Source organism: Pleurodeles waltl, chromosome 4_2 (genome assembly GCF_031143425.1).
Source record: "Pleurodeles waltl isolate 20211129_DDA chromosome 4_2, aPleWal1.hap1.20221129, whole genome shotgun sequence".
Classification (NCBI taxonomy): domain Eukaryota; kingdom Metazoa; phylum Chordata; class Amphibia; order Caudata; family Salamandridae; genus Pleurodeles; species Pleurodeles waltl.
Window position 1 is genome coordinate 416231796 of NC_090443.1, and position 16928 is coordinate 416248723.

Consider the following 16928-nt stretch of genomic DNA (forward strand, 5'->3'; position numbering starts at 1 on the left):
GGAACGCTGGGTGGAAGGAAATTTGTGGCTCCTCTCAGATTCCAGAACTTTCTGTCACCGAAATGTGAGGAAAATGCGTTTTTTTAGCCAAAATTTGAGGTTTGAAAGGATTCTGGGTAACATAACCGGGTCAGAGCCCCACAAGTCACCCCATCTTGGATTCCACTAGGTCACTAGTTTTAAAAAATGCACAGGTTTGGTAGGTTTCCCTAGGTGCCGGCTGAACTAGAGGCCAAAATCTACAGGTAGGCACTTTGCAAAAAACAGCTCTGTTTTCTGTGATGTGTCCACGTTGTGTTTTGGGGCATATCCTGTTGTGGGCGCTAGGCCTACCCACACAAGTGAGGTACCATTTCTATCGGGAGACTTGGGGGAGCGCTGGATGGAAGGAAATGTGTGGCTCCTCTCAGATTCCAGATCTTTCTGTCACCGAAATGTGAGGAAAAAGCGTTTTGTTTTAGCCAATAATTGAAGTTTGCAAAGGATTCTGGGTAACAGGACCTGGTCAGAGCCCCAGAAGTCACCCCCATCTTGGTTCCCCTAGGTCTCTAGTTTTCAAAAATGCACAGGTTTGGTAGGTTTCCCGAGGTGCCGGCTGAGCTAGAGGCCAAAATCTACAGGTAGACACTTTGCAAAAAACAGCTCTGTTTTCTTTCAAAAAATGGGATGTGTCCACGTTGTGTTTTGGGGTGTATCTTGTCGCGGCCGCTAGGCCTACCCACACAAGTGAGGTATCATTTTTATCGTTTTATAGTTTTATCATTTTTATCGGGAGACTTGGGGGAACGCTGGGTGGAAGGAAATTTGTGGCTCCCATCAGATTCCAGAACTTTCTGTCACCGAAATGTGAGGAAAATGCGTTTTTTTTGCCAAAATTTGAGGTTTGTAAAGGATTCTGGGTAACAGGACCTGGTCAGAGCCCCACAAGTCACCCCATCTTGGATTCCACTAGGTCTCTAGTTTTAAAAAATGCACAGGTTTGGTAGGTTTCCCTAAGTGCTGGCTGAACTAGAGGCCAAAATCTACAGGTAGGCACTTTGCAAAAAACAGCTCTGTTTTCTGTGATGTGTCCACGTTGTGTTTTGGGGCATATCCTGTCGCGGGCGCTAGGCCTACCCACACAGGAGAGGCACCAATTTTATCGGGAGACTTGGGGGAGCGCTGGATGGAAGGAAATTTGTGGCTCCTCTCAGATTCCAGAACTTTCTGTCACCGAAATGTGAGGAAAATGAGTTTTCTTTAGCCAAAAATTGAAGTTAGCAAAGGATTCTGGGTAACAGGACCTGGTCAGAGCCCCACAAGTCACCCCATCTTGGATTCCCCTAGGTCTCTAGTTTTCAAAAACGCACAGGTTTGGTAGGTTTCCCGAAGTGCCGGCTGAGCTAGAGGCCAAAATCTACAGGTAGGCACTTTGCAAAAAACAGCTCTGTTTTCTTTCAAAAAATGGGATGTGTCCACGTTGTGTTTTGGGGTGTGTCATGTCGCGGCCGCTAGGCCTACCCACACAAGAGAGGTATAATTTTTATCAGGAGATTTGGGGGAACGGTGGGTGGAAGGAAATTTGTGGCTCCTCTCAGATTCCAGAACTTTCTGTCACAGAAATGTGAGGAAAATGCGTTTTTTTTTGCCAAAATTTGAGGTTTGCAAAGGATTCTGGGTAACAGGACCTGGTCAGAGCCCCACAAGTCACCCCATCTTGGATTCCACTAGGTCTCTAGTTTTCAAAAATGCACAGGTTTGGTAGGTTTCCCTAAGTGCCAGCTGAACTAGAGGACAAAATCTACAGGTAGGCACTTTGCAAAAAACAGCTCTGTTTTCTGTGATGTGTCCACGTTGTGTTTTGGGGCATATCCTGTCGAGGGCGCTAGGCCTACCCACACAAGTGAGGTACCATTTTTATCGGGAGACTTGGGGCAGCGCTGGATGGAAGGAAATTTGTGGCTCCTCTCAGATTCCAGAACTTTCTGTCACCGAAATGTGAGGAAAAATTGTTGTTTTAGCCAAAATTTGTGGTTTGCAAAGGATTCTGGGTAACAGAACCTGGTCACAGCCCCACAAGTCACCCCATCTTGGATTCTCCTAGGTCTCTAGTTTTCAAAAATGCACAGGTTTGGTAGGTTTCCCTAGGTGCCGGCTGAGCTAGAGGCCAAAATCTACAGGTAGGCACTTTGCAAAAAACAGCGCTGTTTTCTTTAAAAAAAATGGGATGTGTCCACGTTGTGTTTTGGGGTGTCTCCTGTCGCGGCCGCTAGGCCTACCCACACAAGTGAGATATAATTTTTATCGGGAGACTTGGGGGAACGCTGGGTGGAAGGAAATTTGTTGCTCCTCTCAGATTCCAGAACTTTCTGTCACCGAAATGTGAGGAAAATGCGTTTTTTTAGCCATAATTTGAGGTTTACAAAGGATTCTGGGTAACAGCACCTGGTCAGAGCCCCACAAGTCACCCAAGCTTGGATCCCCCTAGGTCTCAAGTTTTCAAAAATGCACAGGTTTGGTAGGTTTCCCTAGGTGCCGGCTGAGCTAGAGGACAAAATCTACAGGTAGGCACTTTGCAAAAATCAGCTCTGTTTTCTTTAAAAAAATGGGATGTGTCCACGGTGTGTTTTGGGGTGTTTCCTGTTGCGGCCGCTAGGCCTACCCACAGAAGTGAGGTATCATTTTTATCGGGAGACTTGGGGGGACGCTGGGTGGAAGGAAATTTGTGGCTCCTCTCTGTTTCCAGAACTTTCTGTCACCGAAATGTGAGGAAAATGCGTTTTATTAGCCAAAATTTGAGGTTTGCAAAGGATTCTGGTTAACAGAACCTGGTCAGAGCCCCACAAGTCACCCCATCTTGGATTCCCCTAGGTCTCTGGTTTTAAAAAATGCACAGGTTCGGTAGGTTTCCCTGGGTGCCGGCTGAGCTAGAGGCCAAAATCTACAGGTAGGCACTTTGCAAAAAACAGCTCTGTTTTCTTTCAAAAAATGGGATGTGTCCACGTTGTGTTTTGGGGTGTTCCCTGTCGCAGCCGCTAGGCCTACCCACACAAGTGAGGTATAATTTTTATCGGGAGACTTGGGGGAACGCTGGGTGGAAGGAAATTTGTGGTTCCTCTCAGATTCCAGAACTTTCTGTCACCGAAATGTGAGGAAAATGCGTTTTGTTAGCCAAAAATTGAGGTTTGCAAAGGATTCTGGGTAACAGACCCTGGTCAGAGCCCCACAAGTCACCCCATCTTGGATTCCCCTAGGTCTCTAGTTTTAAAAAATGCACAGGTTTGGTAGGTTTCCCTAAGTGCCAGCTGAACTAGAGGCCAAAATCTACAGGTAGGCACTTTGCAAAAAACAGCTCTGTTTTCTGTGATGTGTCCACGTTGTGTTTTGGGGCATATCCTGTCACGGGCGCTAGGCCTAGGTTTGGTAGGTTTCCCTAGGTGCCGGCTGAGCTAGAGGCCAAAATCTACAGGTAGGCACTTTGCAAAAAACAGCTCTGTTTTCTTTCAAAAAATGGGATGTGTCCACGTTGTGTTTTGGGGTGAGTCTTGTCGCGGCCGCTAGGCCTACCCACACAAGTGAGGTATCATTTTTATCGGGAGACTTGGGGGAACGCTGGGTGGAAGGAAATTTGTGGCTCCCATCAGATTCCAGAACTTTCTGTCACCGAAATGTGAGGAAAATGCGTTTTTTTTTGCCAAAATTTGAGGTTTGTAAAGGATTCTGGGTAACAGGACCTGGTCAGAGCCCCACAAGTCACCCCATCTTGGATTCCACTAGGTCTCTAGTTTTCAAAAATGCACAGGTTTGGTAGGTTTCCCTAAGTGCTGGCTGAACTAGAGGCCAAAATCTACAGGTAGGCACTTTGCAAAAAACAGCTCTGTTTTCTGTGATGTGTCCACGTTGTGTTTTGGGGCATATCCTGTCGCGGGCGCTAGGCCTACCCACACAAGTGAGGTACCAATTTTATTGGGAGACTTGGGGGAGCGCTGGATGGAAGGAAATTTGTGGCTCCTCTCAGATTCCAGAACTTTCTGTCACCGAAATGTGAGGAAAATGAGTTTTCTTTAGCCAAAAATTGAAGTTTGCAAAGGATTCTGGGTAACAGGACCTGGTCAGAGCCCCACAAGTCACCCCATCTTGGATTCCCCTAGGTCTCTAGTTTTCAAAAACGCACAGGTTTGGTAGGTTTCCCGAAGTGCCGGCTGAGCTAGAGGCCAAAATCTACAGGTAGGCACTTTGCAAAAAACAGCTCTGTTTTCTTTCAAAAAATGGGATGTGTCCACGTTGTGTTTTGGGGTGTGTCATGTCGCGGCCGCTAGGCCTACCCACACAAGTGAGGTATCATTTTTATCAGGAGATTTGGGGGAACGGTGGGTGGAAGGAAATTTGTGGCTCCTCTCAGATTCCAGAACTTTCTGTCACAGAAATGTGAGGAAAATGCGTTTTTTTTTGCCAAAATTTGAGGTTTGCAAAGGATTCTGGGTAACAGGACCTGGTCAGAGCCCCACAAGTCACCCCATCTTGGATTCCACTAGGTCTCTAGTTTTCAAAAATGCACAGGTTTGGTAGGTTTCCCTAAGTGCCAGCTGAACTAGAGGACAAAATCTACAGGTAGGCACTTTGCAAAAAACAGCTCTGTTTTCTGTGATGTGTCCACGTTGTGTTTTGGGGCATATCCTGTCGAGGGCGCTAGGCCTACCCACACAAGTGAGGTACCATTTTTATCGGGAGACTTGGGGCAGCGCTGGATGGAAGGAAATTTGTGGCTCCTCTCAGATTCCAGAACTTTCTGTCACCGAAATGTGAGGAAAAATTGTTGTTTTAGCCAAAATTTGTGGTTTGCAAAGGATTCTGGGTAACAGAACCTGGTCACAGCCCCACAAGTCACCCCATCTTGGATTCTCCTAGGTCTCTAGTTTTCAAAAATGCACAGGTTTGGTAGGTTTCCCTAGGTGCCGGCTGAGCTAGAGGCCAAAATCTACAGGTAGGCACTTTGCAAAAAACAGCGCTGTTTTCTTTAAAAAAATGGGATGTGTCCACGTTGTGTTTTGGGGTGTCTCTTGTCGCGGCCGCTAGGCCTACCCACACAAGTGAGATATAATTTTTATCGGGAGACTTGGGGGAACGCTGGGTGGAAGGAAATTTGTTGCTCCTCTCAGATTCCAGAACTTTCTGTCACCGAAATGTGAGGAAAATGCGTTTTTTTAGCCATAATTTGAGGTTTACAAAGGATTCTGGGTAACAGCACCTGGTCAGAGCCCCACAAGTCACCCAAGCTTGGATCCCCCTAGGTCTCAAGTTTTGAAAAATGCACAGGTTCGGTAGGTTTCCCTAGGTACCGGCTGAGCTAGAGGCCAAAATCTACAGGTAGGCACTTTGCAAAAAACAGTTCTGTTTTCTTTCAAAAAATTGAATGTGTCCACGTTGTGTTTTGGGGTGTCTCCTTTCGCGGCCGTTAGGCCTACCCACAGAAGTGAGGTATCATTTTTATCGGGAGACTTGGGGGAACGCTGGATGGAAGGATATTTGTGGCTCCTCTCAGATTCCAAAACTTTCTGTCACCAAAATGTGAGGAAAATGCGTTTTTTTTTTGCCAATAATTGAAGTTTGCAAAGGATTCTGGGTAACAGGACCTGGTCAGAGCCCCACAAGTCACCCCATCTTGGATTCCCCTAGGTCTCTAGTTTTAATAAATGCACAGGTTTGGTAGGTTTCCCGAGGTGCCGGCTGAGCTAGAGGCCAAAATCTACAGGTAGACACTTTGCAAAAAACAGCTCTGTTTTCTTTCAAAAAATGGGATGTGTCCACGTTGTGTTTTGTGGTGTATCCTGTCGCGGCCGCTAGGCCTACCCACACAAGTGAGGTATCATTTTTATCGTTTTATAGTTTTATCATTTTTATCGGGAGACTTGGGGGAACGCTGGGTAGAAGGAAATTTGTGGCTCCTCTCAGATTCCAGAACTTTCTGTCACCGAAATGAAAGGAAAATGCAATTTTTTAGCCAAAATTTGAGGTTTGCAAAGGATTCTGGGTAACAGAACCTGGTCAGAGCCCCACATGTCACCCATCTTGGATTCCACTAGGTCTCTAGTTTTAAAAAATGCACAGGTTTGGTAGGTTTCCCTAGGTGCCGGCTGAGCTAGAGGCCAAAATCTACAGGTAGGCACTTTGCAAAAAAACAGCTCTGTTTTCTGTGATGTGTTCACGTTGTGTTTTGGGGCATATCCTGTCGCGGGCGCTAGGCCTACCCACACAAGTGAGATACCATTTTTATCGGGAGACTTGGGGGAGCGCTGGATGGAAGGAAATTTGTGGCTCCTCTCAGATTCCAGAACTTTCTGTCACCGAAATGTGAGGAAAATGCGTTTTTTTAAACAAAAATTGAAGTTTGCAAAGGATTCTGGGTAACAGAACCTGGTCAGAGCCCCACAAGTCACCCCATCTTGGATTCCCCTAGGTCTCTAGTTCTCAAAAATGCACAGGTTTGGTAGGTTTCCCGAGGTGCCGGCTGAGCTAGAGGCCAAAATCTACAGGTAGGCACTTTGCAAAAAACAGCTCTGTTTTCTTTAAAAAAATGGGATGTGTCCACGTTGTGTTTTGGGGCGACTCCTGTCGCGGCCGCTAGGCCTACCCACACAAGTGAGGTATCATATTTATCGGGAGACTTGGGGGAACGCTGGGTGGAAGGAAATTTGTGGCTCCTCCCAGATTCCAGAACTTTCTGTCACCGAAATGTGAGGAAAATGCGTTTTTGTAGACAAAAATTGAGGTTTGCAAAGGATTCTGGGTAACAGAACCTGGTCAGAACCCCTCAAGTCACCCTATCTTGGATTCCCCTAGGTCTCTAGGTTTAAAAAATGCACAGGTTTGGTAGGTTTCCATAGGTGCCGGCTGAGCTAGAGGCGAAAATCTACAGGTAGGCACTTGGCAAAAAAACAGCTCTGTTTTCTGTGATGTGTCCACGTTGTGTTTTGGGCCATATCCTGTCGCGGGCGCTAGGCCTACCCACACAAGTGAGGTACCATTTTTATCGGGAGACTTGGGGGAGCGCTGGATGGAAGGAAATCTGTGGCTCCTCTCATTTTCCAGAACTTTCGGTCACCGAAATGTGAGGAAAATGCGTTTTTTGGGCAAAAAATTGAGGTTTGCAAAGGATTCTGGGTAACAGATCCTGGTCAGAGCCCCACAAGTCACCCCATCTTGGATTCCCCTAGGTCTCTAGTTCTCAAAAATGCACAGGTTTGGTAGGTTTCCCAAGGTGCCGGCTGAGCTAGAGGCCAAAATCTACAGGTAGGCACTTTGCAAAAAACAGCTCTGTTTTCTTTCAAAAAATGGGATGTGTCCACGTTGTGTTTTGGGGTGCGTCCTGTCGCGGCCGCTAGGCCTACCCACACAAGTGAGGTATCATTTTTATCGAGAGACTTGGGGGAACGCTGGGTGGAAGGAAATTTGTGGCTCCTCTCAGATTCCAGAACTTTCTGTCACCGAAATGTGAGGAAAACTGTTTTTTTAGCCAAAATTAGAGGTTTGCAAAGGATTCTGGGTAACAGAACCTGATCACAGCCCCACAAGTCACCCCATCTTGGATTCCCCTAGGTCTCTAGTTTTAAAAAATGCACAGGTTTGGTAGGTTTCCCTAGGTGCCGGCTGAGCTAGAGGCCAAAACCTACAGGTAGACACTTTGCAAAAAACAGCTCTGTTTTCTTTCAAAAAATGGGATGTGTCCACGTTGTGTTTCGGGGTGTATCCTGTCGCGGCCGCTAGGCCTACCCACACAAGTGAGATATAATTTTTATCAGGAGACTTGGGGGAACGCTGGGTGGAAGGAAATTTGTGGCTCCTCTCAGATTCCAGAACTTTCTGTCACCGAAATGTGAGGAAAATGCGTTTTTTTAGCCAAAATTTGAGGTTTGCAAAGGATTCTGGAAACGGCACCTGGTCAGAGCCCCACAAGTCACCCCATCTTGGATTCCCCTAGGTCTCTAGTTTTCAAAAACACACAGGTTTGGTAGGTTTCCCTAGGTTCCGGCTGAGCTAGAGGCCAAAATCTACAGGTAGGCACTTTGCAAAAAACAGCTCTGTTTTCTTTCAAAAAATGGGATGTGTCCACGTTGTGTTTTGGGGGGTCTCCTGTCGCGGCCGCTAGGCCTACCCACACAAGTGAGGTATAATTTTTATCGGGAGACTTGGGGGGACGCTGGGTGGAAAGAAATTTGTGGCTCCTCTCAGATTCCAGAACTTTCTGTCACCAAAATGTTAGGAAAATGCGTTTTTTTAGCCAAAAATTGAGGTTTGCAAAGGATTCTGGGAAACAGAACCTGGTCAGAGCCCCACAAGTCACCCCATCTTGGATTCCCCTAGGTCTCTAGTTTTCAAAAATGCACAGGTTTGGTAGGTTTCCCTAGGTGCCGGCTGAGCTAGAGGCCAAAATCTACAGGTAGGCACTTTGCAAAAAACAGCGCTGTTTTCTTTAAAAAAATGGGATGTGTCCACGTTGGGTTTTGGCGTGTCTCCTGTCGCGGCCACTAGACCTACCCACACAAGTGAGGTATCATTTTTATTGGGAGACTTGGGGGAACGCTGGGTGGAAGGAAATTTGTGGCTCCTCTCAGATTCCAGAACTTTCTGTCACCGAAATGTGAGAAAAACTGTTTTTTTAGCCAAAATTAGAGGTTTGCAAAGGATTCTGGGTAACAGAACCTGGTCACAGCCCCACAAGTCACCCCATCTTGGATTCCCCTAGGTCTCTAGTTTTCAAAAATGCACAGGTTTGGTAGGTTTCCCTAGGTGCCGGCTGAGCTAGAGGCCAAAACCTACAGGTAGACACTTTGCAAAAAACAGCTCTGTTTTCTTTCAAAAAATGGGATGTGTCCACGTTGTGTTTTGGGGTGTCCCCTGTCGCGGCCGCTAGGCCTACCCACACAAGTGAGATATAATTTTTATCGGGAGACTTGGGGGAACGCTGGGTGGAAGGAAATTTGTTGCTCCTCTCAGATTCCAGAACTTACTGTCACCGAAATGTGAGGAAAATGCATTTTTTTAGCCAAAATGTGAGGTTTGCAAAGGATTCTGGGTAACAGGACCTGGTCAGAGGCCCACAAGTCACCCCATCATGGATTCCCCTAGGTCTCTAGTTTTAAAAAATGCACAGGTTTGGTAGGTTTCCCGAGGTGCCGGCTGAGCTAGAGGCCAAAATCTACAGGTAGACACTTTGCAAAAAACAGCTCTGTTTTCTTTCAAAAAATGGGATGTGTCCACGTTGTGTTTTGGGGTGGATGTTGTCGCGGCCGCTAGGCCTACCCACACAAGTGAGGTATCATTTTTATCGTTTTATAGTTTTATCATTTTTATCGGGAGACTTGGGTGAACGCTGGGTGGAAGGAAATTTGTGGCTCCTCTCAGATTCCAGAACTTTCTGTCACCGAAATGTTAGGAAAATGCATTTTTTTAGCCAAAATTTGAGGTTTGCAAAGGATTCTGGGTAACAGAACCTGGTCAGAGCCCCACAAGTCACCCCATCTTGGATTCCCCTAGGTCTCTAGTTTTGAAAAATGCACAGGTTGGGTAGGTTTCCCTAGGTGCCGGCTGAGCTAGAGACCAAAACCTACAGGTAGACACTTTGCAAAAAACAGCTCTGTTTTCTTTCAAAAAATGGGATGTGTCCACGTTGTGTTTTGGGGTGTGTACTGTCACGGCCGCTAGGCCTACCCACACAAGTGAGATATAAATTTTATCGGGAGACTTGGGGGAACGCTGGGTGGAAGGAAATTTGTTGCTCCTCTCAGATTCCAGAACTTTCTGTCACCAAAATGTGAGGAAAATGCATTTTTTTAGCCAAAATGTGAGGTTTGCAAAGGATTCTGGGTAAAAGGACCTGGTCAGAGCCCCACAAGTCACCCCATCTTGGATTCCCCTAGGTCTCTAGTTTTCAAAAATGCACAGGTTTGGTAGGTTTCCCGAGGTGCCGGCTGAGCTAGAGGCCAAAATCTACAGGTAGACACTTTGCAAAAAACAGCTCTGTTTTCTTTAAAAAAATGGGATGTGTCCACGTTGTGTTTTGGGGTGTATGTTGTCGCGGCCGCTAGGCCTACCCACACAAGTGAGGTATCATTTTTATCGTTTTATAGTTTTATCATTTTTATCGGGAGACTTGGGGGAACGCTGGGTGGAAGGAAATTTGTGGCTCCTCTCAGATTCCAGAACTTTCTGTCACCGAAATGTAAGGAAAATGCATTTTTTTAGCCAAAATTTGAGGTTTGCAAAGGATTCTGGGTAACAGAACCTGGTCAGAGCCCCACATGTCACCCCATCTTGGATTCCACTAGGTCTCTAGTTTTAAAAAATGCACAGGTTTGGTAGGTTTCCCTAGGTGCCAGCTGAGTTAGAGGCCAAAATCTACAGGTAGGCACTTTGCAAAAAACAGCTCTGTTTTCTTTAAAAAAAAATGGGATGTGTTCACGTTGTGTTTTGGGGCATATCCTGTTGCGGGCGCTAGGCCTACCCACACAAGTGAGATACCATTTTTATCGGGAGACTTGGGTGAGCGCTGGATGGAAGGAAATTTGTGGCTCCTCTCAGATTCCAGAACTTTCTGTCACCGAAATGTGAGGAAAATGCGTTTTTTTAACCAAAAATTGAGGTTTGCAAAGGATTCTGGGTAACAGAACCTGGTCAGAGCCCCACAATTCACCCCATCTTGGATTCCCCTAGGTCTCTAGTTCTCAAAAATGCACAGGTTTGGTAGGTTTCCCGAGGTGCCGGCTGAGCTAGAGGCCAAAATCTACAGGTAGGCACTTTGCAAAAAACAGCTCTGTTTTCTTTAAAAAAATGGGATGTGTCCACGTTGTGTTTTGGGGCGTCTCCTGTCGCGGCCGCTAGGCCTACCCACACAAGTGAGGTACCATTTTTATCGGGAGACTTGGGGGAGCGCTGGATGGAAGGAAATCTGTGGCTCCTCTCATTTTCCAGAACTTTCGGTCACCGAAATGTGAGGAAAATGCGTTTTTTTAGCCAAAAATTGAGGTTTGCAAAGGATTCTGGGAAACAGAACCTGGTCAGAGCCCCACAAGTCACCCCATCTTGGATTCCCCTAGGTCTCTAGTTTTGAAAAATGCACAGGTTTGGTAGGTTTCCCTAGGTGCCGGCTGAGCTAGATGCCAAAATCTACAGGTAGGCACTTTGCAAAAAACAGCTCTGTTTTCTTTCAAAAAATGGGATGTGTCCACGTTGTGTTTTGGGGTGCCTGCTGTCGCGGCCGCTAGGCCTACCCACACAAGTGAGATATAATTTTTATCGGGAGACTTGGGGGAACGCTGGGTGGAAGGAAATTTGTTGCTCCTCTCAGATTCCAGAACTTTCTCTCACCGAAATGTGAGGAAAATGCATTTTTTTTGCCAAAATGTGAGGTTTGCAAAGGATTCTGGGTAACAGGACCTGGTCAGAGCCCCACAAGTCACTCCATCTTGGATTCCCCTAGGTCTCTAGTTTTCAAAAATGCACAGGTTTGGTAGGTCTCCCGAGGTGCCGGCTGAGCTAGAGGCCAAAATCTACAGGTAGACACTTTGCAAAAAACAGCTCTGTTTTCTTTCAAAAAATGGGATGTGTCCACGTTGTGTTTTGGGGTGTATCTTGTCGCGGCCGCTAGGCCTACCCACACAAGTGAGGTATCATTTTTATCGTTTTATAGTTTTATCATTTTTATCGGGAGACTTGGGGGAATGCTGGGTGGAAGGAAATTTGTGGCTCCTCTCAGATTCCAGAACTTTCTGTCACAGAAATGTGAGGAAAATGCGTTTTTTTTGCCAAAATTTGAGGTTTGCAAAGGATTCTGGGTAACAGGACCTGGTCAGAGCCCCACAAGTCACCCCATCTTGGATTCCACTAGGTCTCTAGTTTTCAAAAATGCACAGGTTTGGTAGGTTTCCCTAAGTGCCGGCTGAGCTAGAGGCCAAAATCTACAGGTAGGCACTTTGCAAAAAACAGCTCTGTTTTCTGTGATGTGTCCACGTTGTGTTTTGGGGCATATCCTGTCGCGGGCGCTAGGCCTACCCACACAAGTGAGGTATCATTTTTATTGGGAGACTTGGGGGAACGCTGGGTGAAAGGAAATTTGTGGCTCCTCTCAGATTCCAGAACTTTCTGTCACAGAAATGTGAGGATAATTGTTGTTTTAGCCAAAATTTGAGGTTTGCAAAGGATTCTGGGTAACAGAACCTGGTCACAGCCCCACAAGTCACCCCATCTTGGATTCCCCTAGGTCTCTAGTTTTAAAAAATGCACAGGTTTGGTAGGTTTCCCGAAGTGCCGGCTGAGCTAGAGGCCAAAATCTACAGGTAGGCACTTTGCAAAAAACAGCTCTGCTTTCTTTAAAAAAAATGGGATGTGTGCACGTTGTGCTTTGGGGTGTGTCTTGTCGCGGCCGCTAGGCCTACCCACACAAGTGAGGTATCATTTTTATCAGGAGACTTGGGGGAACGGTGGGTGGAAGGAAATTTGTGGCTCCTCTCAGATTCCAGAACATTCTGTCACCAAAATGTGAGGAAAATGCGTTTTTTTAGGCAAAATTTGAGGTTTGCAAAGGATTCTGGGTAACAGAACCTGGTCAGAGCCCCACAAGTCACCCCATCTTGGATTCCCCTAGGTCTCTAGTTTTAAAAAATGCACAGGTTTGGTAGGTTTCCCTAGGTGCCGGCTGAGCTAGAGGTCAAAATCTACAGGTAGGCACTTTGCAAAAAACAGCTCTGTTTTCTGTGATGTGTCCATGTTGTGTTTTGGGGCATATCCTGTCGCGGGCGCTAGGCCTACCCACACAAGTGAGTTACCATTTTTATCGGGAGACTTGGGGGAGCGCTGGATGGGAGGACATTTGTGGCTCCTCTCAGATTCCAGAACTTTCTGTCACCGAAATGTGAGGAAAATGTGTTTTTTTAGCCAAAAATTGAGGTTTGCAAAGGATTCTGGGTAACAGAACCTGGTCAGAGCCCCACAAGTCACCCCATCTTGGATTCCCCTACGTCTCTAGTTGTCAAAAATGCACAGGTTTGGTAGGTTTCCCTAGGTGCCGGCTGAGCTAGAGGCCAAAATCTACAGGTAGGCACTTTGCAAAAAACAGCTCTGTTTTCTGTGATGTGTCCACGTTGTGTTTTGGGGCATATCCTGTCGCGGGCGCTAGGCCTAGGTTTGGTAGGTTTCCCTAGGTGCCGGCTGAGCTAGAGGCCAAAATCTACAGGTAGGCACTTTGCAAAAAACAGCTCTGTTTTCTTTCAAAAAATGGGATGTGTCCACGTTGTGTTTTGGGGTGAGTCTTGTCGCGGCCGCTAGGCCTACCCACACAAGTGAGGTATCATTTTTATCGGGAGACTTGGGGGAACGCTGGGTGGAAGGAAATTTGTGGCTCCCATCAGATTCCAGAACTGTCTGTCACCGAAATGTGAGGAAAATGCGATTGTTTTGCCAAAATTTGAGGTTTGCAAAGGATTCTGGGTAACAGGACCTGGTCAGAGCCCCACAAGTCACCCCATCTTGGATTCCACTAGGTCTCTAGTTTTCAAAAATGCACAGGTTTGGTAGGTTTCCCTAAGTGCTGGCTGAACTAGAGGCCAAAATCTACAGGTAGGCACTTTGCAAAAAACAGCTCTGTTTTCTGTGATGTGTCCACGTTGTGTTTTGGGGCATATCCTGTCGCGGGCGCTAGGCCTACCCACACAAGTGAGGTACCAATTTTATCGGGAGACTTGGGGGAGCGCTGGATGGAAGGAAATTTGTGGCTCCTCTCAGATTCCAGAACTTTGTCACCGAAATGTGAGGAAAATGAGTTTTCTTTAGCCAAAAATTGAAGTTTGCAAAGGATTCTGGGTAACAGGACCTGGTCAGAGCCCCACAAGTCACCCCATCTTGGATTCCCCTAGGTCTCTAGTTTTCAAAAACGCACAGGTTTGGTAGGTTTCCCGAAGTGCCGGCTGAGCTAGAGGCCAAAATCTACAGGTAGGCACTTTGCAAAAAACAGCTCTGTTTTCTTTAAAAAAATGGGATGTGTCCACGTTGTGTTTTGGGGTGTGTCATGTCGCGGCCGCTAGGCCTACCCACACAAGTGAGGTATAATTTTTATCAGGAGATTTGGGGGAACGGTGGGTGGAAGGAAATTTGTGGCTCCTCTCAGATTCCAGAACTTTCTGTCACAGAAATGTGAGGAAAATGCGTTTTTTTTTGCCAAAATTTGAGGTTTGCAAAGGATTCTGGGTAACAGGACCTGGTCAGAGCCCCACAAGTCACCCAATCTTGGATTCCACTAGGTCTCTAGTTTTAAAAAATGCACAGGTTTGGTAGGTTTCCCTAAGTGCCAGCTGAACTAGAGGACAAAATCTACAGGTAGGCACTTTGCAAAAAACAGCTCTGTTTTCTGTGATGTGTCCACGTTGTGTTTTGGGGCATATCCTGTCGAGGGCGCTAGGCCTACCCACACAAGTGAGGTACCATTTTTATCGGGAGACTTGGGGCAGCGCTGGATGGAAGGAAATTTGTGGCTCCTCTCAGATTCCAGAACTTTCTGTCACCGAAATGTGAGGAAAAATTGTTGTTTTAGCCAAAATTTGTGGTTTGCAAAGGATTCTGGGTAACAGCACCTGGTCACAGCCCCACAAGTCACCCCATCTTGGATTCTCCTAGGTCTCTAGTTTTCAAAAATGCACAGGTTTGGTAGGTTTCCCTAGGTGCCGGCTGAGCTAGAGGACAAAATCTACAGGTAGGCACTTGGCAAAAAACAGCTCTGTTTTCTTTCAAAAAATGGGATGTGTCCACGGTGTGTTTTGGGGCGTTTCCTGTTGCGGCCGCTAGGCCTACCCACACAAGTGAGGTATCATTTTTATCGGGAGACTTGGGGGGACGCTGGGTGGAAGGAAATTTGTGGCTCCTCTCAGATTCCAGAACTTTCTGTCACCGAAATGTGAGGAAAATGCGTTTTATTAGCCAAAATTTGAGGTTTGCAAAGGATTCTGGTTAACAGAACCTGGTCAGAGCCACACAAGTCACCCCATCTTGGATTCCCCTAGGTCTCTGGTTTTAAAAAATGCACAGGTTCGGTAGGTTTCCCTGGGTGCCGGCTGAGCTAGAGGCCAAAATCTACAGGTAGGCACTTTGCAAAAAACAGCTCTGTTTTCTTTCAAAAAATGGGATGTGTCCACGTTGTGTTTTGGGGCGTCTCCTGTCGCGGCCACTAGGCCTACCCACACAAGTGAGGTATCATTTTTATCGGGAGACTTGGGGGAACGCTGGGTGGAAGGAAATTTGTGGCTCCTCTCAGATTCCAGAACTTTCTGTCACCGAAATGTGAGGAAAATTGTTTTTTTAGCCAAAAATTGAGGTTTGCAAAGGATTCTGGGTAACAGAACCTGGTCAGAGCCCCACAAGTCACCCCATCTTGGATTCCCCTAGGTCTCTAGTTCTAAAAAATGCACAGGTTTGGTAGGTTTCCCTTGGTGCCGGCTGAGCTAGAGGCCAAAATCTACAGGTAGGCACTTTGCAAAAAACAGCTCTGTTTTCTTTAAAAAAATGGGATGTGTCCACGTTGTGTTTTGGGGTGTCTCCTTTCGCGGCCGTTAGGCCTACCCACAGAAGTGAGGTATCATTTTTATCGGGAGACTTGGGGGAATGCTGGGTGGAAGGAAATTTGTGGCTCCTCTCAGATTCCAGAACTTTCTGTCACCGAAATGTGAGGAAAATGCGTTTTTTTTAGCCAGTAATTGAAGTTTGCACAGGATTCTGGGTAACAGGACCTGGTCAGAGCCCCACAAGTCACCCCATCTTGGAATCCCCTAGGTCTCTAGTTTTCAAAAACGCACAGGTTTGGTAGGTTTCCCGAAGTGCCGGCTGAGCTAGAGGCCAAAATCTACAGGTAGGCACTTTGCAAAAAACAGCTCTGTTTTCTTTAAAAAAATGGGATGTGTCCACGTTGTGTTTTGGGGTGTACCCTGTCGCGGCCGCTAGGCCTACCCACACAAGTGAGGTATCATTTTTATCAGGAGACTTGGGGGAACGGTGGGTGGAAGGAAATTTGTGGCTCCTCTCAGATTCCAGAACTTTCTGTCACGAAAATGTGAGGAAAATGCGTTTTGTTAGCCAAAATTTGAGGTTTGCAAAGGATTCTGGGTAACAGAACCTGGTCAGAGCCCCACAAGTCACCCCATCTTGGATTCCCCTAGGTCTCTAGTTTTAATAAATGCACAGGTTTGGTAGGTTTCCCTAGGTGCCGGCTGAGCTAGAGGCCAAAATCTACAGGTAGGCACTTTGCAAAAAACAGTTCTGTTTTCTTTCAAAAAATGGAATGTGTCCACGTTGTGTTAGGGGCGTTTTCTGTCGCGGCCGCTAGGCCTACCCACACAAGTGAGGTATCATTTTTATCGGGAGACTTGGGGGAACGCTGGGTGGAAGGAAATTTGTGGCTCCTCTCAGATTCCAGAACTTTCTGTCACCGAAATGTGAGGAAAATGCGTTTTTTTTGGCCAAAATTTGAGGTTTGCAAAGGATTCTGGGTAACAGAACCTGGTCAGAGCCCCACAAGTCACCCCATCTTGGATTCCACTAGGTCACTAGTTTTCAAAAATGCACAGGTTTGGTAGGTTTCCCTAGGTGCCGGCTGAACTAGAGGCCAAAATCTACAGGTAGGCACTTTGCAAAAAACAGCTCTGTTTTCTGTGATGTGTTCACGTTGTGTTTTGGGGCATATCCTGTTGTGGGCGCTAGGCCTACCCACACAAGTGAGGTACCATTTCTATCGGGAGACTTGGGGGAGCGCTGGATAGAAGGAAATTTGTGGCTCCTCTCAGATTCCAGATCTTTCTGTCACCGAAATGTGAGGAAAAAGCGTTTTGTTTTAGCCAATAATTGAAGTTTGCAAAGGATTCTGAGTAACAGGACCTGGTTAGAGCCCCAGAAGTCACCCCCATCTTGGATTC